General features: G+C 38.7%; 1 protein-coding gene and 1 pseudogene across 4 annotated transcripts in view; one reads left to right on the forward strand and one right to left on the reverse strand.

Annotated features, from left to right (window-relative positions):
• RBPMS (RNA binding protein, mRNA processing factor) overlaps positions 1 to 26,035 on the reverse strand; it is a gene marked incomplete at both ends in the record, with an annotated part of 159,114 nt that overhangs the window by 94,763 nt on the left and 38,316 nt on the right. The gene's annotated exons all lie outside the window — the stretch shown is intronic.
• Positions 21,325 to 21,667, forward strand: LOC311169810 (transmembrane emp24 domain-containing protein 2-like; annotated as a pseudogene). The gene has a single exon. The product of its transcript is annotated as a transmembrane emp24 domain-containing protein 2-like (transcript).

Raw genomic sequence — 26,035 nt, forward strand, 5'->3', positions numbered from 1 at the left:
TTATATTACCATACAAGGCAGGGAGGGGATGTCAAGAGTCCTGGTTTGGAGTTTTACACATGGGTTAATATTTGTTTTTCTTTTACAATGAAGTATAAGGGCCTCCCTGGTGGCGCAGGCAGTTGAGCGCAACGCTGTGAAGCAGAACGCAGCCTCTGCAGCGCCGGTTCAATACTGGCTGGCCAGTGAGAATCCCACACGGCAGGCAGACCTCTCCTGTCTCGCCTGCTACTCCCCTTAGCAGTGTATTTTGTTGGTCTGCCTGTTCTGTTCCCTGCTCTGTCTCTGGTGAATCCTCTCACTTTCCCGCGCATCTGGCCTGTAGTCTGGCTCTTGTATAAATAAATAAATCTTTTTTTAAAAAATAAATAAATAAATAAAATGAAGTATAAGGGAATTTAGTTCTTTAGTCAAGCAACACCAACTGAAACACCAAACTGCAAGGCTGAATCCAGCCCAGGACTGCTGGTCATCTCATTTCCAAAGAAGCATTTGTTGGACTGTTGTGATTTCCCATTCATGTCTTGCCACCATGAAAAGGGATTACCACAATCACTGAAATGGTCTGCCAGGTGTGAATTCTGGTTGTAGCTCAGTTGAAACCGACCAGCCCTTGGTCAAGATCCAGTTTCTTGTTGGCACTGGCTTCGAGATGGAGCAGGTGGTCAAGTTCCTTTTTCGAGACAATGGCCACCTACTGGACTTAATGTCTCAGTCCTTTTCCAATCTTAAAAAGGTATGTTTTTGTTCAGGGGACCAGGTTGCCACAGACACCAATGACTGACCAAGCAAAAGATAAAAGGTGTCACTGTGCTGCTTTTACGGACTCCTAGGTTTGCTTAGTTTTAAATTGATAACCGTTCTTTTCCTTTCTGAAGGACAAAGCCACATAATTATTTGAAACATATGGGTACCCCCCCCCGCCCCAGTTTTGAGAGATCCACTAGGGTTAACCTTGAGTGATATTCACTTGGTTGACTCTTATCTGAAGAACAACCAATTTAAACCCTTATTTATTGACCCTGAAGCAAGGATGTTCTTTTGCCAAGGTGATCAGAAAACTTTCCAGTAGGATCAGGGCAAGAAGAAAGATGACTCATGGAAACACACAGGAAAGGCAGGAGCACTAGAGTCCATCAGCTCATACATGCAGGGCTCAAACATCCACAGGTAACAGGGAGAATAGGTGAGCACTGGACACCACACCACTAGGTTCATTCTTTGAGAATCACAGTCCAGCCTGCTATGATTTATCATCTCTCAATTTGATAGGACTTTTTTTTTTTTTCAATAGAGGCATGTTCTATTTATTTATTTGTTTGTTTGTTTTGTTTATACATGCACTGGATACAGTCAGAAGCGCGGGAGGGTGAGAGAATTCACCAGAGCCAGAGCGGGGAGCAGAGCAGGCAGAGGGACCGAAGTACACTGCTGAGGGGAGCAGCGGGCGGCAGGAGAGGTCTGTGCGCCATGTGGGACCCTCCTCCGGTGGCCAGGGAGCAGCCGGGGATTGAACTGGTGCCGCAGAGGCCACAGGCAGCTTCGCAACCCAGTGCTCAACCGCTGAGCCACCGGGGAGGCCCTGATAGGACTTCTTAAGACCAAAGTTCAATCTAGGCTGTTCCTCATTATTTGCTATTCATCTAAAAGGATGTAAAAGGATGAGACAAACTGAGGATTTTAGCCTTAGCTCTAATCCTGTTTCCCTCTTTCTGATTGCCCCTTAGTTCCTTTAGTCAACTTTCTGATGGTTTGCTGTTTCAGCCCTGGTTAGTCCATGGAATCTTACACCTCTTTCAAATACACTGCTTACAAATTGCTGAAACATGAAGATTTAAAATGTATACATTAATCCAGTATATCATAAACAGAAGCTGGCATTTAATGCTCTAAAGTACACTAGTCCTTAGGGTTTCAATAATACAAAGTACCATGAAATTGAATGTTCAAAAGATCACCTGGACTACCCACAACACAGGCTTTTTCTATGGAATGACAAAATGAAATATAAGCTAAAAATATGAAAAAGATCTTATCTAAATTCCAAGACCTCCCTATCTCCTTCTGCATAGTTGGGGTGATTAATATTTTCTAGAAGCAGATCTGTTCAAAGGAAAAAGTCATTCCGCCTCTCCCAAACCACAGAGAAAAAAACTATCCCAGATAGTACACAGAATTCTTCGTGGTCACTTAAAGTACCTGGGGGGGGGGGGGGGGGGGGAGAGACTACAGGAGATTAGGTCTTAACACTGCCCAGGGCTTTAAACTGTTTTTGATAGCAGTGGATAAAATTCATCTGCGGAACGAAACCCCATTGCCAACTTCAGTTTGCAATGCATTCTTAAATAACCGTTCACAATGCACCATAGTTCAAACAACTACAGAAGGCATGAGGAATGCAAAACTACAAAGCTGTGGAAAAAAGATTTGCTTCCCAATATTCAATCAAGGAAAAAGATCCAATATACTCCTTTTAAATTCTTTGGTGCCAAGTCACAGTTCACCTTCAAACTGTAAGTTCTTTTCCATGTGACAGAAGTGTGTATCCCAGTACTTAGCAGTAGGTTTCCTGAATTCATTCTAAGCTGTACAGAATGAACTAAAGGAGTGGCTGTAAAAACTGAGGCGCAATACTAGGAGGGAGGCATCAAATAGCCATGTAATTCATCCATATACGGATCAAATGAAGGAAGAAATAAAACCACGGTGACTTTTTATATGCATTAAAAGGTTAACACTCAAAGCAGTAGAGCTCAGGTAGTTGTGGTTTTTTTTTTTTTTTTTAAGTGTAGAGGGAGGGATTCAGATGGAAGCAGTCACTTAACTTCTCCATTCACAAGTTTCCTCAGCTAGAAAATGTAAACAATAACAGTACCTATTTGTGTCATTTTAAAATATGTATATAAATTTCTTGATAGTCCTCCCTTCAAGAGGTGAGGTTTAATTCCCCTCCCCACTTAAGTGTAAACATCACTTAGTGACTCACTTCTAAACAGAATATGGCAAAATTCTGTGTGTGACTTCTAACACTAGGTCAAAAAAGGCACTGTGGCTTCAATGGAAGCTTCTCTTGGTTCATTCACTCTGGGGGAAGTCAGTTGCCGTTCTGTGATGATATTCAAGAAGTAATTATGGGGACAGTCACATAAGGAGGTGAGAGGTCTCTGGGCGAATGCCAAGTAAGCAGTCTTGGAAGTAGATGAAGTCCCAGTCCAGTCTTCACATGACTACAGCCCCAACTAAGAGACCCTGCGCCTGATCCACCTAGCTAAGCTGCTCTTAAACTCCCAACCCTTTGAAAAGGGGAAATAAATGTTTAGTAGTTATTGATAAACTTGGGGCTAATTTCTTATACACAGTTGTCACAAGGATTAAAAAAAAAAGTAATATGTAAAGAAAATGTTCTCTATATTAAAGTGGCTTAGAACATTAAAACAGATGCATTTTCTTCCTCCCACGAAAGGCTGCAACTGACAGTATTAACATGCAATTTTTATACACAAGCTTAAAATGAGCAAAACAACAACAAAAACCTGGTACATCCATACCACAGACTACTACTCAAAAAAAAAAAAAAAAAAAAAAAAACCAAAAAAAACCAAAAACAAAACCTTGGATCAATCTCAAAGATATTATATTGAGCTTAAAGAAACAATTCCTAAAGGTTGCATACTACATGATTCCATTTATACATATTCTTGAAGAAATCACAGAGATGGAAAACAGGTAGGAGTTTGCAGGAGTTAGGGTCAAACAGGGTGTGAGTTGTGGGGTAGTTACACAAATGCAATGGCAGGGATACATGGGATAGGCTGCTTTACCTTACACACATCTGATAAAACTGCACAGAACAAAACACACATTAAAATGGGAAATCTAAATTAAATGACTGGATGTGTCAATGCCAATCTCTTGGTTGTGATTTTGTGCTATACTTTGTGTGTGTATGCTGTACTTTTACAAGATAGTAGCAGTCGGGAAAACTAGGCCAAGAGCTCACAGAATTTCTCTGTATTACTTCTGAGAAATGAATGTGAACCTAAATTATGTCAAAATAAAAAGTTTAAGCATAAAGTGTACATCAAAAAAAAGCTTTTGGACATAAATATTTATGCAAACTTTAATCAAAAGATTTATATCAGTTGGTAAAGTTAGGCAGTGAAGCTATAAAGTTACTGATTCACATGCATTTTTCTCTTAATGCCCTATCATAAGATTGGTTTTTTCCTATTAACTTTTTAATTGATAAAAATTCAGTATTATGAACTAGAATGAAATAAACATGACTTTTTTAAAAATGTATTTTACTCAATTTATAATTTCCCCCAATTTGTTCAATCACTATCTTTCATAGAAATGATCCAGTATCTAGCTATATTCTACTTTCACTAATACCCATATCCTATTTCAGATCTATTGCACATGATAGAGCTTTCCCATAGGAATTTCTAATTCCAGAACACAACTGATGTATTTAGGCCACAGCTAACAGCATCCAGCCTAGTACAGAAACTACCTCTCTGCAGAAACAATGTGTTTGATAAACACAATGAATCTGTTAACCTTTTATGTGGCCATCTGAATCAATATGTCATATTACACTGTCACAGTCACTTTGTAATTACTGCAATAAAGGGAAATATCATTAAATTGAGCACTGTGGATTGAATCACATTTCTGTTTCAAAACCAGCAATTAAGCACTTGGACACTGGCAACTCTGAGCCTCAGCTTCCATGCTTACAAAATGAAGGTGCGCAAGAGTTGATCTCCAGGTATCATTCTAATTTCAAAGGTATAGTGAAAGGAAAGGCTTTCATAAAGGCATATTGGGGTCAAAAGACATCAGGTTAAGAAGATCCATTTTGCTATCAACACCATTTCAATCAAGTCATTAAAATATTTATATCTGATATTTATAAGTATATTTATATTGTATTCAGTTCACATATGGTTCATGTAAAAATAAAACACTGTCTTAAGCCACAAGTGTCTTCAGAATCGTCAGTGCAAAGATAAAAAGGGGTGCAGTTACTGAGGTCCAGTCTCTCCATCACAGATATTAACCTAACAATCAGAGTTCAGTCTATTAGTATTTGCATTGGTTCTTTTCATTCCAAGAAAGAAGTACTTAGTAGAACAGTTTTTTTTTTAATTAAAGATTTATTTATGCATGCACACAAGAACTGGGTTGTAAGCCAGAAGTACAGGAGGTGGTGAGAGGATTCACCAGAGACAGAGTGGGGAACAAAACAGGCAGAGTGACTGAAATACACTGCTGAGGGGAGCAGTGGGTGAGACAGGAGAGATCTGCTGAGCCATGTGGGTTCCTCCCTGGCTGGGTGGGGATCGAACTCATGCTGCAGTGGCTGGCAATAGCTTGATAGTGCTGTCTTTAACCCCTGCATCACCAGGGAGGCCCAGTAGAACAGTTTTAACCATGTACACATTCTGGAGTCAGATTGCTTGGATTCAAATCTCTCAACTTCAATACCTAATAATAGCTGAGTGATATTGGACAAGCTATTTACTAACTGGAGTCTCAGTTTCCTCCTCTGTAAAATGGGAGATACAACAAAAATCTACATCATAGGGTCACAAAGAAGATTAAATACATGAATATCTATAGAACATTTAGAAATAAGCCTGGCACACAGTAAACATACAAATTTGTGTTAAATAAGTTAAATAATAAGATGATTCCATCAAGTGTAGCTTAAGTATCACTTTACTTGGTAGGGTAGAATAAGCATTAAAGAATTATTCAAATCCTAAAACTTCTGCACTTCATTCAGTCAGCTAAAGGTGTTCTAAGTTACCCATAAAATAGTGTCTTCAAACAGTTAAGAAAAAAAAATAGGACCTCGGAACAAACTGCATACCACTCAAGAAAAACAAATATGCCATTACTAATAATGAATTTCTAGAGTGAAATGTTATTAATCCATACTACCTCCATAATCTCCACACTTTTTCAGGAACTTGTAGTTCCTTTCAGTATTTAACACATGAATGAAAATATGCAATTTGCAATATAGTTGTAAAGAACACAAACAGCATGAAAATCATCTCACTGTTTCCCCTTTTGTGGATTTCAAACAGCTTAGGCAGTCTCCAAAACTATTCTTTAACTGAGAAAGAATTCCCCAAAAGGTCAGAACCTGGGGCCATGTAAAGATCTTTCAGACCTGACAGGACTAGGCCTGTCAGTGATCTCTCTGGAACCTGCTGTGATAGCCTTGTTCTGGCCAGAAAACCAAAACAGCTCTCCTAGGGCCAGTCTGTGTTCCAGTATGACCAAATAAAGATACAACCAGCATCCCAAATATGTTGTTCAGTTGTGCCAAAACTTCTCAATCACTCTTCCAAATGGCCACACTAAGCTATTAAAGTATAATTTGTTTGGAGTCCAGTAGATGAATTTCCAAATGCTCTAAACACAATAGAATATAAAACCTCAGATACATAAAATTCAGTGTAAGTATATATACTGGATTATAATATACCCATGACTTACCAAATAACCCCGTTAGTATGGTTAATACCACACTTGAAATACTGCCATACACTTTTTTGCTAACAAAAATCCTATCACATGGGAGATGAGAATGGAGCTTTAACCTCACACCTCATCCCTCAACACTATCCAGGTGTAAGCAGTGCTCAGACATCTGGTCCTTAGCCCTCAATGACTCCCTAAGGCTAGCAAAAGCATCAGTTTTTCCTCTAAATGTCAATCTGTGCTCGAAAAATTTATCAGATTTTAAACTTTTACCTGTAGTGTCATTTTATGGTTCAAAGGTGTTGAAATAAACAATAAATGTCAGATACATATGATACCCCCCACCCTGCCAAAATCATTGCTTTTCTAACCTATCAGCACTGCTAACTTAACAAGTGTCTGTCCGTTCCAATCACATGAAGACCAAATTCCCAAACCTCTGACCTCCAAATGCACATTAAAAATGGCCCCCTCTCTCCTGCAGTTTTTCTGGGCCATACTGGGTTCATCTTAACACCATACCTTCCTTCCAAATCCTGGATAAGTGTCTTTTCCTTTGTACAGTTATTCTTGTGTAGGAGGCTCACTTCGGGGATTAGAAGCTGAAATCAAGTGTCTTTGTTTCCAAGGAAGAGGCTTTCCATAACTATTCCCATCTTCTTTCCTTCCTTCTTGTTTAACTCCTTTTTGCTCTGTTTGTACCAGTCATGTGTTCTCTAATTGTCCGCGGAAGTTTAGTAAAATAAATTCCTTGAGAACAGGTGTTTTATTCACTGATAACTGTAATCTTGAATTAGGGATCTAAATTTCCTCAGATTAGGGATCTAAATGTCCTTTTGCAATGACATTTACAGATGATATGCTCACTGGGAGAAAGTTCACTTGAATAGTATTGAAATTACTTCACAGAAATGGTCAGGGTTTTATTGGTAACAGGAAGTTTCCTTTTCTACCCACCAAAACAACTAAGAACTTAAACCCATAAAATGCTCTATCAATTAAGAATGTGATCCCAAATTAGGTAATACTACCTAATTTAGTCATGGAATTACACAAATAGATTTGGTGATTCCTAACATTAGATAATTTATATTTTTGTCTTAATTGTGCAAGATATAAGGACTACTCTAATCCTAAAATGTTTTGAGTGGACAGTTCCCTTTCAAGACCCGCTTTCTTCTGCAAAGTTCAGAAAGGATGTCCTACGAACCATTTAATTACAAGGAAAAGAGTGAGCAACCTATTTCTCTAAAATAACAACAGTAACAATAACAAGTTTATCTCTGAGGTTAAAGCACATTAAAAAGATAAATGTGAGAAAAGTTCTGGGTTAAAAGATGGCAGATCACAACTTTAACCCCTTGCTATCGCCCCCACGCCCCCACACACCTCTTGTGTATGGGTCATTTAACTATTTTAGTCATTGGTTCCTCCACATGACATAGACGTTAAGTGTAAGCTCCATAAAAAGAGTAGGTTCCAGGGCCTCCCTGGTGGCACAATTAAGTGTCAGCTCTATGAAGCAATCTGCAGCTACTGTAGCACGAGTTTGATCCGAGTTCGATCCTCGGCAAGGGAGGTGACCCTGAGGGGTGGCTGACAATGGCAGCCTTTAACTTGACTTGTACTTTTTGTTCCTTTCATCCCAGAATTGCCTGGCTCTTTCCACCCCTTTCCCATTGTTTCCCTGCCAGAAAGTGCCTTAGATTTGTGGCAAACTTTTAGCCTTAGTGACCCCACTTTGGTCCAACCCTTTTTGGACGGGCATTTACCCACAAAGGATGGGATAACTTCGCGTGTTTAACTGGGAAACTTATCCTTTCTTCTCTTCTCTATATACATTAATTCTATTAAAGTTACTTTCTATTAATGTCTTACACACTAAGAACATGCTCTGCCTTTATGTAGCAGACAGCAGAACCCATTTAGAGTGTGCAAGTTGAAGGGTCCTGGGTACCCCTCAGAGTGCCCACTAACAATAAAACTTTCCATCTTTAGGACATTTTCAAAGGAATGTAAGTACGGAAGTATAATTAACAAGTATTTTTAAGTCCTTGAAACATTACAGCAGCAATTCTGAACTGTCTCTGCTGTTTGAGGGGCAACTTATGTCCAGGAAAGCAAAAATAACCCCCCAAAACCATAATCAGAAAGGTACTCTGCTGGGGGAAAGAGTATATAATTCGGCATTTCTCAAATATGCATGAGTGCAAGAATGTTCAAGGCATCTGTTAAAAACTAATTCCTGATACTCCCCCACAGAAATTATGATTCAGTTGATCTGGAGATAAGGTTTAGAAATTAGAATATTTAACTAAAACACATATGACTTCCCTTATCAGATACAAGTGGGAAGCTCTATTAAGACACATTACCCAACTCACAGGAAGGATTTCTAGTTCTAATAGAATTGTCATATAAACTACATTCAAATATTCTTCTCCAACTAATTTGAGGCTGTGGCCTCAGAAAGTTCCTCTTTGCCAAGCGCACTGGGACCTGTTGAGAAGACTTTGCTTGATCTTGGAACGGAGACTTCTGAACCAATGAATCGCACACAGGCAAAGAAGAAAGAGACCTTTTCCAATAAGAAACAGATTTGCAATTATAGTTTATGAGGTACTTCTGCATTTATTTAAGAGGAAATTACCACTAATCTGAGCTTAAACTAATGACACGATGAACTTTTACTCTGATTTTTTTATTGACAATAAAAAGAATAATTCTTCTGAGACATGCCCCAAGATAAAAAGTTTGTGAGTAGTTATTTTTGTCTTAGAATAAATAAGACATCTGAGAGAAGCTGCCCAATGAACCAAGAGGCAATGGTTGGTTACTGAGACCTTAATGCGTGTAAGAAGTTGTTTAAGTTGTTATAGTGTAACTTATAAACTTGAGCAAACATATTATCACAGGAATTTATTAAAATGTAGATTTTGATTTTTACTTTACTATAATTAGTCTTTTTCCTGGCCCCTTATGTAGGTTTTCTAAATTCCTGCTATGAGTGAGACAATCTGCTAGGAAAAAGACTAATTATTGTAAAGTAAAAATTAAAATCAACAAGCAACTATATACCAGAGACACACTGGGGGGGAAGGGAGAAGGGAGAAGGAACAAAATAAGGGGACTGGGACTATAACCAAGATGAAAACGCATACATTCTGCAAAAAAATGAAAAATGACGTAAAAAAATATAAAATTAAAAAATAGTAATAAAAATAAATTTTTAAAAATGTAGATTTTGATTCTGTAGAGCTAATGTGGGGCCGGAGAGTCTGCATTTCTAACTAGATGCCAGGTCCACAGACCACCCCAGAAAGATTCTACTGAAACAATTAATAGGCAAAATGATCACTAGGAGGATATTACAGTTATTTAAATGAAGATTCTTGGTCTCCACTCCTGAATATTCTGATTAAGCAGGCTGGGTGCCTGAAACCTAAAGTGCGTACGTGTGTGTGCATGTGTGTAGCCCAGAGGTAGTGGGGGCGGCAGGGGGAGTGGTGAGAGGATTCATTAGAGACAAAGTGGGAAGCAGAACAGGTAGATTTACTGAAATACACTGCCGAGGGGAGCAGCAGGGAAGACACGAAACCTGCATTTTTAATAACATCCATACCTAATATTCCTATAAGCAGCCCATGAAACATACATGGGAAATTCTGCTACAGAGGTCACAAGTATTAATAATGGCTGTTATCAGGGTGAGAGAGAAGTTATTTGTGCAAAGTAACCATACGTCAAAACAATGAGATACTTAAGAACAGTATATAACATTTTGCTCTAAATGTTAAAATGACATTTAGCTAGGCAAAAATTTTGAAGTTCTGATTCACAAACTGTAACTACTAAATATGAAAGGGACAGTTTTTAGGGCCTCCCCTGGTGGCAAAGGCGGTTGAACGCAGTTCTGCAGCGCTGGTTCCATCCCAGCCAGCTGGCGAGGGTCCCACATGGCGCGGCAGACCTCTCCTGTCTCGCCCGCTGCTCCCCTCAGCAGCGTATTTCATCAGTCTGCCTGTTCTGTTCCCTGCTCTGTCTCTGGTGAATCCTCTCACCCTCCTGCGCATCTGGCCTGTTCCCCAGTTCTTGTATAAATAAATAAAAATCTTATTAAAAAAATAAAGTACTTCAGTTTTAAAAAAAAGAAAAGGACAGTTTTTAAACAAATAGCTAAGTATACCACACATGACAAATAAATGCCAGGAGTCAGCCTGCCATACTCTGATATAATAAGTGGTTGCTGTTAAAGCTGACAGTCCTGGTATATATCCCTTAGGAGAGAATTCTACAAACAATCCCATCTACTGACAGGAATTCCAGGCCTAAGGACATCTGGTACTTCCCCAGCCAGGCATCGTTATAGGGTCAAAGATGAAAGAATTACAGGAACTATATGGAAGGAAATGAGAAGGATCATTCCTATGCAATGACAGAAAACAAACCAAAGGGGGAAAAAAAACCTAATAAGACTGCAACAATAATGTTCATCTAGTGTCAGGACCAAATGTCAGCACTGAGCCACTAACTCCAACTTAAGTGATTGCTCTGCCAACCCTCCCCATGACATCCAGCATTGTGTTTACTAAGATTTGGAGGTGGTCTCTGTAAATGAAATAGCTGGCACACTCATCTCAGCACATCCATCAAGGATCACTCATTTCTTCCTGAGCTCCCAAATGCTGGACCTGCAGGATCTAGATTTCTTGGCTATTTCTGAGCAGAAATAACAGACCTTTGGGATACCCATATTTCTCCTGACAGTTAAATACTGATGATTAAAATATTCTAATCCATGTTTTCTTCTTATATAGGTTTAACCTAGTACAACACAACTTGTATTGATTTCTTATAAAGAAGTGTGTGTCTTGGTGAGGCAACTGATAATAAAGATGGAGTGATAGGGAGGAAAAAGCACTTGACAGGGAATGATGAGTAGTGTGTTCTAGTACTAGAACCTTTGTTCATGCTTGGTTCGTAAAAGTTATCCATAGATTGGGATGCCAGAAATAACAGTACAACTTATAAAAGGATAAAAAGAGGAACAAAAATCAGAAGCTACCACCACCTCCTGGCTTTGAGTTAATGAGAATCCCTGAAACAACACTACCTTTGATTGCTGACTAGGCTACATTTCCTAGAAGATGTTAGAGAACTGTTCAACTAACAATTTGATTTTTAAAAAACAAATGGGTTAAAAGACTCCACAAATAAATTAGTTTCTCAAACTCTGTACAAAAAAAAATCTCAATTTCTCACTTGCTCTCCACTCTTCTCAGTAAATCCATCACCAACAGACTGTTTCCTGCTGAGACACATCAATAAAATGGCAGTTTTCCCTGAGAAAAGACAGAAGCCCCATTCACACTTCTAGAGGGCCTAAAATACTGTGAGCAATTTCCAAAGAGAGAAGTGTTTGGGGGCTATAGGGAGATAATATCTCTCAAAATCTCAACATAGTTGCTGTGCAAAGCATCCTTGCTTAGCTTGACAGACAACCTTTACATGACCTTTATCAAAACACCCAGGAAATAAAGACATTTCAGTCTTGCCTAATCAACAAAACCCCATGAGTACAGACCCTGTGTCAACAGCAAGTAGTTCCTGATACATATCGTTTTATACACAATGTTTAATAGATATTAGCTTACGGAGGTATGAAAAATAAATCTGCTGAGGCTTAGAGCATGGAAATGGCAGGTGTGTATCTAAAAGACCTCAGGAGATCAGGACTGAGAAGTGTGCTGTGGCCTGTCCGCTTCTGCTACAGAGCTGGTTGTGAAAAGAAAAATCACTATGTTATAGCACCCAGGCAAGACCCCAGCATCAGAACATTTCTTTTGGCAAGCCAGTGATTAAATATTCTAGCCTGCAGGGTTTTCAAAGTAGTCTACTTTTAAGCGAACATTAAAAAGCTGGTTAGTCCTCATGCCTATTTGTCTTTTCTCCTCTTTTAAATTCATGTAAGTAGGATTTTTTTACTAAAGAAATGTTGTTAAAGAAAGCTGTGCCACCTTTTAGAGCTTTCTTGTTCTTTCATAGTCAAGCAGCACTAGAAATATTATGGGGCATTTTATATGAGGACTTCTACCCATTCAAGTCAGGAATTCTGAGAAAGGAATTGGGGCTAACTGCCTGAGCTGGTGGAAGCTACCAGAAGTTGTTATTACTGGGAGTTCCCAGCCACAATCACAGGTGTGCATGTGTGGTTATGCTCACATTAGGTAGCATCTAATCAAATGGGACTGTTGATGGTTTCTGCTCTATCCTCTTCTTCAAAAATCCAGTTCTGGGTATAAGGAATAAAAGCAAACAGGTCAGTTTGCAAACCATGCAGTTTCTAGACTGAAACTAAGTCCACTTGGTAGAGAATAATATCAAACCTAAAATAATCCATCTATACAAGTTCATTTCCTGTTGAGCAGTTTAATTATTAATTCTTAGTAACTAGCATGAAAGAATTATTCTATCTCCAGGGCTTTTAAAGCAGTTTACTTTTAAACAAACATTAAAATGCTAGCTAGCATTATGCTTGCTTTTGACTGTAAAATGACTAGCTGTAGCAAACTAAAATTTTGTAACTTTAAGGCATTCTTCCTACCCTCATTTTAAGAGGAAAGTTACTTGGGAGAAGGAAACCACACATTAGTTTATTTTGATGTAGCAACCTGCCTTCCATCTGTGTCCCCTATAATACTTCCATTTGTTTAAAAGAAAGATAAACTGTTCTTTAAAAAGGTCTGGAGTTCTGCTTCTAAACAGGACATCCTCGTTGATGTGAAGTGTAACTAAATGTAAACTGTGATTTTTCTGCTGAAACCAAATTCTGTCCATAAAACTGTAGACTGTCCCTGAAGGAGTTTTCTAAAACAATGGAAAATTACTCTCAAAGTCAAAATTAAAAGATTCTGTGAGAGGTAGAACCCCCTTAGAATCTGGCCCCCCATAGAGATGCCCAATTTCTCTAGAGTGAGGAGAATAGTATGCTTCTGTTTACACCCTAGAGGAGATGGCATATGAGAGCAGGCTTCAAGAAGTTAAGAGCTAGAAGAGGGAAGAGAACATTTAAAGCTGCTTAGGACATCTGAATAGAAAAAAGAAGATCATGTTAGCAAGTCCTAGCATTTTGACCAAAAATTTAACCTTAACATTATGAAGTTTGTGATCTTTCCAATTTTCATTTTTCTTACTTTATTTCTTCTTTTCTTTCATTCTCAAGTAAGCTCAAAGCATTTAAATATATGCTAGAATGGCAAACTGATCAAAAGCCTGAAAATGCGGAATTAGCCTCACTCTAATCTCTTTTCCTTTTTTCCAAAATTATCTGTTATTCTTCTCCAGCATTCCTAACTGACTTAACAAATGATATAAAACAAGGTGTCAAATATTTAAATTTCCAAGCCTGACTTCAACTCCAGAGGCAGGGCAGGTAGGTTGATGGACAAGGGAAACAAACAGAAAGCCTCCTCTGAGTATAATGTCACAAAGTTTTGATACATTGCACATGAAGAAATGATACTTGCCAAACATACTACCAAGCATTTACTACATGTGTTAATTATGACTCCAACTACTAAAGTAGGCCCTGTGTCTATCCCCATTTTATAGATGAGAAAACTATGGCCCAGAAAGCTTATAACTTGTAACAAAACTAGAAACTGACAGGGCCAAGATTTAAACCTTGAACCTGAACCCAAGATCTCTAAACCATTACATTTCCACCCAATGTTCTTTCCCTATTATTCACCCAATTCTTACCTACTTCTACCTGCCACCCTCTCTTCACCTACTCAAAACACTCTGTAATTGATAGATCAGGTATCTTGACTTGAATTTGAGAAGCAGCATAGTAAAGAGGGAAAGAAATGGAAAGGAGCTGGTTTTACGACTAGTACTGAAAAACAGAGGGAGAGGTAGTCCCGTGCCAATGATAGAAAGGGCGCAGTGGTGAAATGCTGAGAAAGTATCACCCTCCAAACATCCTGCTGTCTTCTACCAAGAATGTTATGGTGGGATGCTAGCTGAACTCACTGCAGAAATCAGCTCACAATATATGTAAATCAAGCCATCATTCTGTATGGCTTAACTTTACAGTGATTACGTGTCAATTATCATTCAATAAAATTGGGTGGAAATATATATTAAAAAACATGTTAAGACCTCACATGTGCTTAATAGTACAGCATGGACAGCATGTGAATAACAAATGCACATAACTCTTCTGATGCTTTAGTAACATAGTTTAAATCTTTTTTTTTATAAATTTTATTGTTATATTCCCCATACAATTGCAGCCCCCCCATTCTGACCCCAATCCCTCCGTTCCCGCCCCCACCATAGTTTAAATCTTAACATCCAAATAAATAAGATACGCAAAATGTTACCTAGAAACAGAAAACCCACTAGGTTTATTTTTTTGTTTTCACTCTGAATTTAACTGAGCACTATAGTTATAACCCATCTCAATCTTTATTTGCTTTTCATGCCAGAGTACTCTTACTGTAATAGCATAAGTATTCTCACAGAGAAAATTTCTTAACACTGAAAAACCAGATTACAGATTCTGAGGCAATAGGACAAAAAGAACTAAGAAGTTTTAGAAATTCCCTGTTTACATCAGGAAGTTATCTGTCATCTAAACTTCATCTCACAAAAAATGTAAGTACAAATAACATTTTCTAAAATGAGGTAGGTCCACAATGCTGGTATAGAAAGATGTTGAAGAGACATTTTAGATAGAAAAAACATGAGACAAGTACAGTTTTGTATACTGACACAATATAGTTTTAAAATATTTCTCTCAATGAAAGCTGGACAGGAAGACAATTTTCTAACCTTTATTGGATGTTCATCATATTAAATATAACATCTTGTAATATCTTTTCTAAATTAGTGAAATGAATAGATCTCTTTCTCCACATGTCACAGCTTGGAAGAAAATATTTTTCAGGGATATCCAAAACTGGTGAGGTATAGATCCCAATGGCTGTCTAACAGAGGTAATATTTTTCCTTTTGGCAGTTGTGGATAAGGATGAGTATCCATAATTAACAAAACACTGCACTTACTATACACTTTAGAAGCAACTGTTCATTTTCTCCAATATTTATTCTTCCCAATTTACACAGTAAATAAAACATTTTACCGGGGCATATTTATTTCTAAGATCTGGCCCACAGTGTAGGAAAAAGCAATGCCTCCCAGTTCTAAGATGTGCTCTTAAAGGGCATTTATCTTCCCTCCTTCCTGTTATCTAAAAGTCAAGATGGTGGGAATTGGAACAACCATCTTAGAGCACATAAGGTGAAAGTTACCCACTAAAGATGGCAGACAACAAAATAAAGTCACTGATAAATATGGCCTTCCCATGCTCACCATGGATCACTTTTCAGGCGCTCAGCTGAGAAATAAACATTTCATGTTTAAGCTTGATGCTCCCTGGTGGCCTAGTGGTTAGGATTAAGAGCTTACTCTCTCTTTTCTTTAAGTCACATTTTTTGTTGTTGCAGTCATCTCATACTGCATACAATTATGCATGTGCGCGCGCACACACACACACACACACACACTTTTCTAATGCTGTAACAATCCTATCATTTTAAAGCTAAGCTTATTATAAATGACTGAAAAAATCAAATTTCAGAGTCTGGACTCAGAACCATTATACAAAGCAGTCTTTTGTCATCAGGCAGACCAATGAGGTTTTTATTTTCTAGTCAACATGACCCAACATTATCAATCTAGGACACCTTTGAAAGTATTTTTAAAACCATAAATAAAGAACACTATGGGGCCTCCCCTGGTGGCGCAGTGGTTGAGTGCTGGGCTGCAAAGCTACCGGCAGCCTCTGCAGTACTGGTTCGATCCCAGGCCACCAGCGAGGGTCCCACATGGCGCGCAGACCTCTCCTGCCGCGCCTGCTGCTCCCCTCAGCAGTGTATTTCGTCTGCCTGCCTGTTCTGTTCCCCACTCTGGCTCTGGTGAATTCTCTCACCCTCCCGCGCTTCTGACTGTACCTGGTGCTTGTATAAATAAATAAATAAATAAATCTTTAAAAAAAAAAACAAAAAAACTATGTATTGCACTTCAGGGAAAGAAAAGACTTTGGGCAATCTCCTTCAATGTTTTATAAATGAGCGACATCTACTCAGCAAATCACTCTGGACTAGGATTGTGGAGAAACTGCAAAGTGGCTCTGTCACAACAGTTCGTTCACAGGACTGAATGAGGCACCACTGCCAGCAGTGTGGACAAGAGTGTATGAGCGCATGCTTTTTTCATTGCTCCTGTTGTCACAAGAGGAAGTTTTAGGGGACAGATCAATACCAGCGTTAAAAACTTTTGGGGGGTGGAGGGGTAGTAATGATTAAAGTCATCAACACCAGTAGGGAGAGTTAAACCAAGTACTTCTACAGTTCTTCCCTGGTAGCTCTGATCAGTCAGTAATATCACCTGAATTGCAACCCTATATAACCCTTCCCTCCCACTGATGGAAGTTTAACACGTACCTTTATAGGTGCTGGGGCTTTGAATACCCTCCCTTTACTAGCAGCTGGCTCTGACCCAATCCAGCATGCTCTGATCCTCCACCAAGATGGGGGCCCATGCACATGCAGACCTGGCTGTGCACCCGAGCCTGCTTCCACCTGCACCAGGGCTCCAGGGTGTTAGTCCACCAGCAGTTAGTCCGAGGAGAGAAAAGCAGACTATGCGATGAGGGCCCAGAGCAGGAAGCACTCCAGGAAGACCATGGGGGTTGGGGGAGAGAAATATAATTAAAACAGAGAAGGCTGTTACAAGCTGTGAAGGCTAACAGAAACACGCTGAGGAGATGAAGAAAGCTTTTCAGGGCCATAGGAGTACCACAAATGAGGGCAAAGACAAAAAATTGACTACAACCTGGAGAGGCACAGAATGAAAAAATACAGTTATGTAAAAAACCTAAAATATCTTGTTTCATATTGGGAATAGTTATGCTATATTACCAGAGAAAACATTTGGTACACTAAAGGTTTCTATCTGTTACTCGGTCACTGTTCGTCTTAGGTCAGAAATTTCCAATGTTGTTCTAAGTTTACTTATTTTTCCACTATATATTACATCCTCTGTGGGAGGCAGATGATAAAGTTGTTTCTAATCTGATACTAAAGGATACAAAAATACATTTTTAAAAATTTACTATTGAGGACAGATAAACTTCCCAAATAACTTTTTTCCTCTTTAGTACTTTGGAGACTCATTTTTCATATTTGGCAGCAAGGAAATATTTTGATACTAACTAGCCTCCTTAACAGAGAAAAAGAAACTAGGCGTCGTGATAGAAAAAAATGAAATACTGAAGAGAGCTAAAGAGATCCATCATCTTATCCATCTTATCTGACTGTAAGTCTCTGGAACATTTCCATTAGCTGGCAAGAAACATCCCAGTGCACCAACTACACATACCCATACCTGTTCGTTGTAAACTCTTGTGACATAAGTTCTATTGTACTTTTTCTTCCATCAGGTTAATAGTTGTAGCCAAGTTTGGGATCGGCAATTTTAGCTATTATAAAGAACTTGTTCAACTGTTTTTCTACCTAAATAAAAAGTTACCACATCAATTTTGCTGAAAATTCAAGAAAACAACCATACTCTGAATCAGTCCTATTAAATAGTGGAACAATTTTGAACTTCAGCTTTTTAAGCAGGAAAAACCTAATATATGGAGATTGAACAGCACACTATTGAACAACCTCTGGAGAAATAAGGACATGAAAGAATTTAAATACCTGGAGAGGAACAAAAATGAAGACAACCCATCAGACACAGCAAAAACAATACTAACAGGGAAGTGTAAGTATATAGCCTACATCAAGAAACAAGGAGGAGCTCAAATAAACAACCGTATCTCTCCCACTAGGGTACTTAGAAGGTGCAAGGAAAAGAAAAGAACACCAAAATCCAGTAGAAGGAAATAAAAATCAGAGCAGAAATAAATGAAATAGAAATCAAAAAGACAGTCTAAAGGAACAATGAGCACAAAAACTGATTTCCTGGAGGGAAAATTTTTTTTAAAAAGACAGGGAGAGGGCCTCCCCGGTGGCACAGCAGTTGAGCGCTGGGTTGCGAAGCTGCCCACGGCCTCCGCAGCGCGGGTTCGATCCCTGGCTGCTCCCCGGCCAACGGAGGAGGGTCCCACATGGCGCGCAGACCTCTCCTGCCGCCCGCTGCTCCCCTCAGCAGTGTACCTAGGTCCTTCTGCCTGCTCTGCTCCCCACTCTGGCTCTGGTGAATTCTCTCACCCTCCTGAGCTTCTGACTGTACCCAATGCTTGTATAAACAAACAAATAAACAAAAAATAAATAAATAAAAATGCATGCCTCTTTAAAATAAATAAATAAATAAATAAATAAATAAATAAATAAATAAATAAATAAATAAATAAATAAATGAAAGTAAAAATAAAAAGACAGGGAGAAAAACCAAATGGTATCAGGAATGAAAGAGACATTACAACTGATACTTCACAAATGCAGAGGATCATACAATTTAATAAAAACCTGGGTCTACCAAATCTTCAAAGATGAATACCTATCCTTCTCAAACTTTTCCAAAAAATAGAGGCTACTCGAAACACATTCAATGAGGCCAACATTATTTTGATGCTAAACTGTCAACAGACATCATAAAGAAAATTAAGACCATAATTCATGATGAACATAGATGTAAAAATTCACTACAAACTTTAGCAAACTGAATTTCACAGTACATTGGAAGGATCTTAAGTCAAGACCCAGTGGGTTTTATTTCTGAAATGGTGTTGAGAAAACTGGACAGCTACACACAGGAATGAAACTAGATCAGCATCTCACACCTTACACAAAAATTAACTCAAAATAGATTAAAGATATAGATGTTAAAAACCCAAAACCATAAAACACATTGAAAACAGATAAAACACTCCACAAAATGAGTTTCAGTGGTGGTTTTGTAGATTCATGTCAAACAGCAAGGGAAACAAAAACGAAAATGAACAAATGGAACTAAATCTAACTAAAATGCTTCTGAACAGTGAAAGAAACTATCACCCCCCCATCCCCCCAAAAAGACACTATTGAATGGGAGAAAATATTTGCACCTCATACATCTGAGAAGGATATCCAAGCTATATGAAGAACTCATACCAAAAAAAGATAGTAACCCAATCAGACAATGGGCAGAAGAGACAGATACTTTTCCAAATAAGACATATTGGTCAACAGGCACATGAAAAAAAAAAAAAAAACCTTAACATCATTTATCAAGGAAATGCAAATCAAAACCGTAATTGGACACCATCTCACACCAGAAGACAATTGCTGGCAAAGATGCTAAGAGAAGGAAACCCTCATACCCTACTGGTGGGAATGTAGACTGGTCCAGCCCTTATGGAAAACAAGATGGAGATTTCTTAAAATATTAAAAATAGATGTACCATATGCTCCAGCAAATTCTAGTCCCAGGTATCTGCCCCAAAGAACGCAAAAATACAAATTTAAAGAGATAAATGTATTCCTATGTTCACTGCAGCACTATTTGCAATAGTCAAGTTCCTAAGTGCTAAAGGACAAATGAGTGGATTAAGAACATGTGGTAATATACACAATGGAATATACTATTCCACTATTTAAAAAATTGATGAACTCTTGCCATTTGCAACATGGACGGACCAGAGGGGATTATGTTAGGTGAATTAAGTCAGAAGGAGAAAGGCAAACACCAGATGATTTCACTTATATGTGGAATACAAAGAAACAAAAGAGTCAGACAAAATTAAAGCCAATTTACTCTAGAAATCTGACTAGAACTGAGATTACAAAATGGGGAGGGGGATGTAAAGTGAGAGGGAAACACAATGGACTCTGGCAGACCCTGGGTGCCTTGGTGTGTGTGGTATGGTGACATGTATGTGAGGAGGTGTGATCTTATACCTGTTAATAACACAGTGTTAAACCAATGCTAACTTGATTAAAAAAATTAAAAGTCCAGCATTTTTAAGATTGCACACAAATCTCATTTGTGCACCCCGGCAATCAAGAATTAAATGATCCATTTGGTTAGTGTTCAAAGCTGACAACTATTGTTTCAAAGAGGCAGGAAGTGTTACAAATCATGTGGCGAAACTGTAAAGTTTCTGTTTTGTTAGGATGTAAAAGAACGTAGACATTTGTGGAAAACAGGACAGTCCCTTCAAAAATAAAGAATTAACCATATGATACAGCAATCCCATTTCTGAGTATATATCCTGAGGAACTGAAAACAGGGTCTCAAAAATATTCACACACCTAAGTTCATAGCAGCAAAATTCACAACAGCCAGGAAATGGATACAACCCAAATAGCCATCAACAAAAGGACAAACAAAATGAAGTACATGCACATGATGGATATTATTCAGCCGTGAAAAGTAAATCCTGACAAACACTACAACATGTATGAACCTGCAGGAATCATTTGTGAAATTAGTCACAAGAAAGTCTGTAATTCCAGGGCGGCGGCTCTGGAGGCCTAAATCCCAGACCTGGCTTCAGCCCCAGCCCCACTATTGTGACGCTTGCTAAGCTGCTGCTGGTGCTCTTGGCCGCTCTCCTGGCCACGGCCTTGGGCTACTGTGTCAGCATCGATGTGCACGCTGAGGAACGCTTCTTGGAGCGGGTCACCTCAGACACCAAGATGGGTCTCATCTTCGAGGTACCTGAGGGTGGCTTCCTGGAAATCAACGTGGAGATTACAGGGCCTGATAAGGAAGGAATTTATAAAGGAGACCGGGAGTCCAGTGGGATACACATTTGCTGCTCACATGGATGGAACATACAAGTTTTGTTTCAGCAATCAGATGTCCACCATGACCCCGAAGATTTGTGATGTTTACCGTTGATATTGGGGAAGCCCCAAAAGGACAGGACAGAAGCGCATCAGAACCACCTAGGAGAAATGATTAATGAACTAGCAGTGGCAATGACAGCCATCAAGCATGAACAGGAGTACGTGGAAGTTCAGGAGAGAATACACAGAGCCGTCAACAACAACACAACAGCAGAATGGTCCTTTGGTCTTTCTTTGAAGCTCTTGTTCTAGTTGCCATGACACTGGGACAGATCTACTACCTGAAGAGATCTTTTGAAGTCCGGAGGATTGTTTAAAAAGCCTTTTCCTGGTGATCCCAAACTCGTGATTCACTGTTTACCAAACATCTTGGTCATAATAATGTCATTAGTTTCTAAGTTTTAATTTTCCAAACTGTACATTCATAGCTTGTTTCTTTGTGCTTAATAGATATTGGGGGGAAGGTAACTTCTTAGGAAAGTTATAGTGAAAAACTGAAATTTGATTGGCATAATTTACTTGAGTTCTGCCTCCATTTGCAGGTCCTTCCAGAACGTCAACTCTGTAAGTGAAATCTAGGCATACAATCCTTCTTCTGTCCTCTTTTCCCTTTGTTTTCATGCAGCACAGTTGTTTTAGGACAGGACTCTATCACTAGTACTTTACTAACGCGACTGCATTCTTTGGAACCCTTATTCTGTAGTTCAAATTATATATATATATATATGTATTTTTTTTTAAGATTTGTTTGTTTGTTTGTTTATTTATACAAGCACTGGGTACAGTCAGAAGTGCAGGAGGGTATGAGAATTCACCAGAGCCAGTGCGGGTTGCAGAACAGGCAGAAGGACCGAAGTACACTGCTGAGGGGAGCAGCGGGCGGCAGGAGAGGTCTGCGCACCATGTGGGAACCTCCTCCGGTGGCCGGGGAGCAGCCGGGGATCGAACCGGCGCAGCAGAGGCTGCGGGCAGCTTCGCAACCCAGCGCTCAACCGCTGTGCCACCAGGGAGGCCCTGTAGTTCAAATTATTAAACTCAATCTGTTGAGTACTTAAGAGAAATAGTTTGGATCTTGGCATTTTCTGTCCAGCCTAATGGCAGAGCTCTGGGACTTTGGAGTACGCTGGCAGGTTGCTACTTTCATACTTTATTTTGTTTTTGCTTTAAAGATTAGACTTAACCCAATGACATTTTCCCCCTAAATTTTACTTTGAACCGTAGGGCTCAATCACCGCCACATTTAAATTGATGACCCAAGCAGCTAATAACCAGTTTTTGGTTTTTGCCTAATAACAGAAGTCTCTATTATAGCCAGTTCTCTGGGTTTTTCAGTGACTGGTAGTTCTTTCTATGCTGCCACCTCCATTTTCTCCACACTTGGTACACAGGAGGTATGAAGTCACATAATTGGAAAAATCTGGATTTCTGATGCCAAAGGGTTAAAGCCTCTTAGATTTAATTGCCATAAAATAGAGCCACTATTTTATTTCTGATCAGTGGCATTTTGGCCACTGTTCAATTAGGGTACTGAGCAGCACTATCAGTACTAGGGTTTTGGTTTTTGTTTTTCTTAGGTCTTTCTTCTTTTGGCACATGTGAATTTTGTTTTGTACAAAATGAAATGACTTTCTCTCGGTCTCTGATGATGGGTTTAAAATTAAAGGAGCATGGGTTTTGGTGAGGGGATGATCCAGGATTATGTTGTGACTGATGGATAGTAGTTACTTGCACCTTTTTTTTGGATCTTTGCAAGGGGAAAACTACAAGTAATGAGTTTTATATACTCAATTTAAATTTGTTAACAGGTTTTCATATTCAAGATAAACAATTTTTCAACCTTGGGTGAAAATACAACAGCTTAAGGTGACTGTTTTTACCTTAGGACAGCTGTTGCCTGCCAGTATGTGTGTGTGAGAAACACTTCAAAAGTGAATTAAAAGATGTAAATTTAAAATTGGTTGTATATCTAATCTGCCCAGGTTCAGCAAATAAACAATTCCTTAAAAAAAAAAAAAAAGGGCCTCCCCGGTGGCGCAGCGGTTGAGCGCTGGGTTGCGAAGCTGCCCGCAGTCTCTGCAGCGCCGGTTCAATCCCCGGCTGCTCCCCGGCCACCAGAGGAGGGTCCCACATGGCGCGTAGGCCTCTCCTGCCGCCCGCTGCTCCCCTCAGCAGTGTACTTTGGTCCTTCAGCCTGTTCTGCTCCCCGCTCTGACTCTGGTGAACTCTCTCACTCTCCCATGCTTCTGACTATACCCAGTGCTTATAAATAAATAAATTAATTAATTTTAAAAAACACGTGAAAGTTTATAATTCCATTTATATGTAAGATTTCCAAATCAGACAAATCCAGAGAGATAGAAAAGAAAAATGGAGTTGCCCAAGGGCCGTGCAGGAGGGGGACAAAGAGTTACTGAACAGGTACAGAATTTCTATTTTGCAGGAAGAAAAGTTTGGGAGAGCTGTTGCACAACAATTTGAATATACTTAACACTACTGAACCATAACCTTAAAAATGGTTCAGATAGCAAATTTTGTTGTTTTTTTATCAAATTTTTAAAAATTACTTTTTAAAAAAGGTCAATTAGCGAGAGAAAAGCATATGGGAGATTTTAACGCTAAGGAGAAACGTTTTAACTTTTAGAAAAACTCATCTTCAGAATGTCAAAAAAGATTATCTCATAATAATACTTTTTAGAGGCTTTCATTGCAAAATTAGCTTATTACAATTCTCTTAGGTGCTTGCCATAAGGTTCCCTGTGAATAATGGTCCAGGCCTTCCACATCATTATGTTGTCCTACGAAAGGACTCTCATAAGGAAAGATTTTGCCTCATGAAACTATCAAATTACTTTTTAACACCTTAGAAATTGCTGGATCCGTGACTCCTGCGACACATCATTAGGATCCAACAGGAAATATAGAATACATCCTTTCCTTTTGAACTTGTGATTAAAGAGATTTTATTTTAAATGATATACACATAAAATTTATCCTCCAAACGTTTCTTGAGCATGTAACTGAACATGAGATGAAATTAGATAAAATAACTTCAGTTCTACTGTTACAGCTTCAAAGTATTTTTTGACATTTCAAAGTAAATTCAGGTATTTCTCCAGAGCTCTGGATAGAACACAAACTTAATATAAATTTTAACACATCCATATATCTAGTGACATAATACAAAAGAAAACATAAAAAGGTGGACTAGGATAGATTCTGTACTTGGAATGCCTCTCTTGTGTGAGATAAAGAACTAAATAAAGAATTAAATTTCAGAAGTAAATGGCAATTTTCATATTAATCTATTACAGGTAATAATCAGTTACACTTCTGCTTAAGTAAAATCTCCTCAACCAAGTCACTTCAGTTCAGGTAAACTGGCATTCTTGGCTACTATGGCTTTCCTTTCCCCTTGCAATAATGACCACTCTCAACTGTTTTCACATCCACATACTTCATGGTACAGGTAGGACAGAAGGAACCTACTATACTCTGTATCTGATAAAGATTATAATGGCAATTCTAAAACTTGGAGAGAAAAAAAGAATAAGACAAGTAGTTGGCTCAGAAACCTTACAGATTATTCCAAGAGTCCTGTTAATTAACTGTTATTTTGCTAAAAGCCACCCGGCTATTTATCAGAAAGGGAGCAATTAGATGGGAAAAATAAATAAATATTTTTAAATTATGCTCTACAGACAAACTTGCATAATAAATAAACCATTTCCAAAGAAAACCATTTTTGAAAGCATTCAAACAAAGTTCAATACAAAATTCTTGAGTGAACATGTTTATCCAAATGTCACGCTTTGATAAAATCAATTTCAATGTCTGACCTACAATCCTGATGCTAGGTCAAATTGCTACACATATCACCACAAGGAGTTCAAACATTTAAAGGTTCATTACTTATTCAATTACATTAAGGAAATATTTATTAAGTGCCTATGAGCAAGGATTTCTGCTAGTGAAAAAATCACAATGAATCCCTATCTTTCTTTCTGAAATAAAAACATGAGCAAACCATATGAAAGACTGCAAGGGCACTAGCAAGCTGTGGCAAACCACATACCAGCATCATTGGAGGAGCAGGGAAAAGATGGCGCATATGCTGAAAAAACTAACATCCTAAGTAGAAGTGATGTTAGCAAAAGGTGACCATGCCAAGCTGTTCTGCACAGGTCTTTGCTCAAAGCAGAAAACCCTATCTGACGGCAGGGAGGAACAAGCTGCAGACCCAAAGAAGAGAAGTCAGGTCAGTAAAGGTACTGGAAATATGACTTATTAAAATGGTTAGAGAAACATAGATACTCAGCCTGGAAGGGAAGGTGAGGAAATCAAGATTCGGAGAAATATGAAAACACATTTAAATATGTGTAGAGCTGCTCTAAGGAGCAAATTAAATATGCAGTCATCCAACTAGACAGGAACAGCACACCAAGCATGTAAGTCACAGACGTATATCACCACTGGAACTGTTCACAGGGAAATGGAGAAAAGGTAACTCTTGGCACTAGGAAATGTTTGGAGGCTCAGAAAAGTAAAGGGAAGTTAAGCCTGACTTGAGGGAGGTTGAAGTAGTAACTATAGAAGAGTACAATTACGTTCTTCAAAAGAAAAAGGAGATAATTATTGTAAGTAACCAAATTTCAAATAACAATTCAAGGAAGTATCAAGGAAAGTAT

Source organism: Talpa europaea (genome assembly GCF_964194135.1).
Source record: "Talpa europaea genome assembly, chromosome: 4".
NCBI lineage: Eukaryota > Metazoa > Chordata > Mammalia > Eulipotyphla > Talpidae > Talpa > Talpa europaea.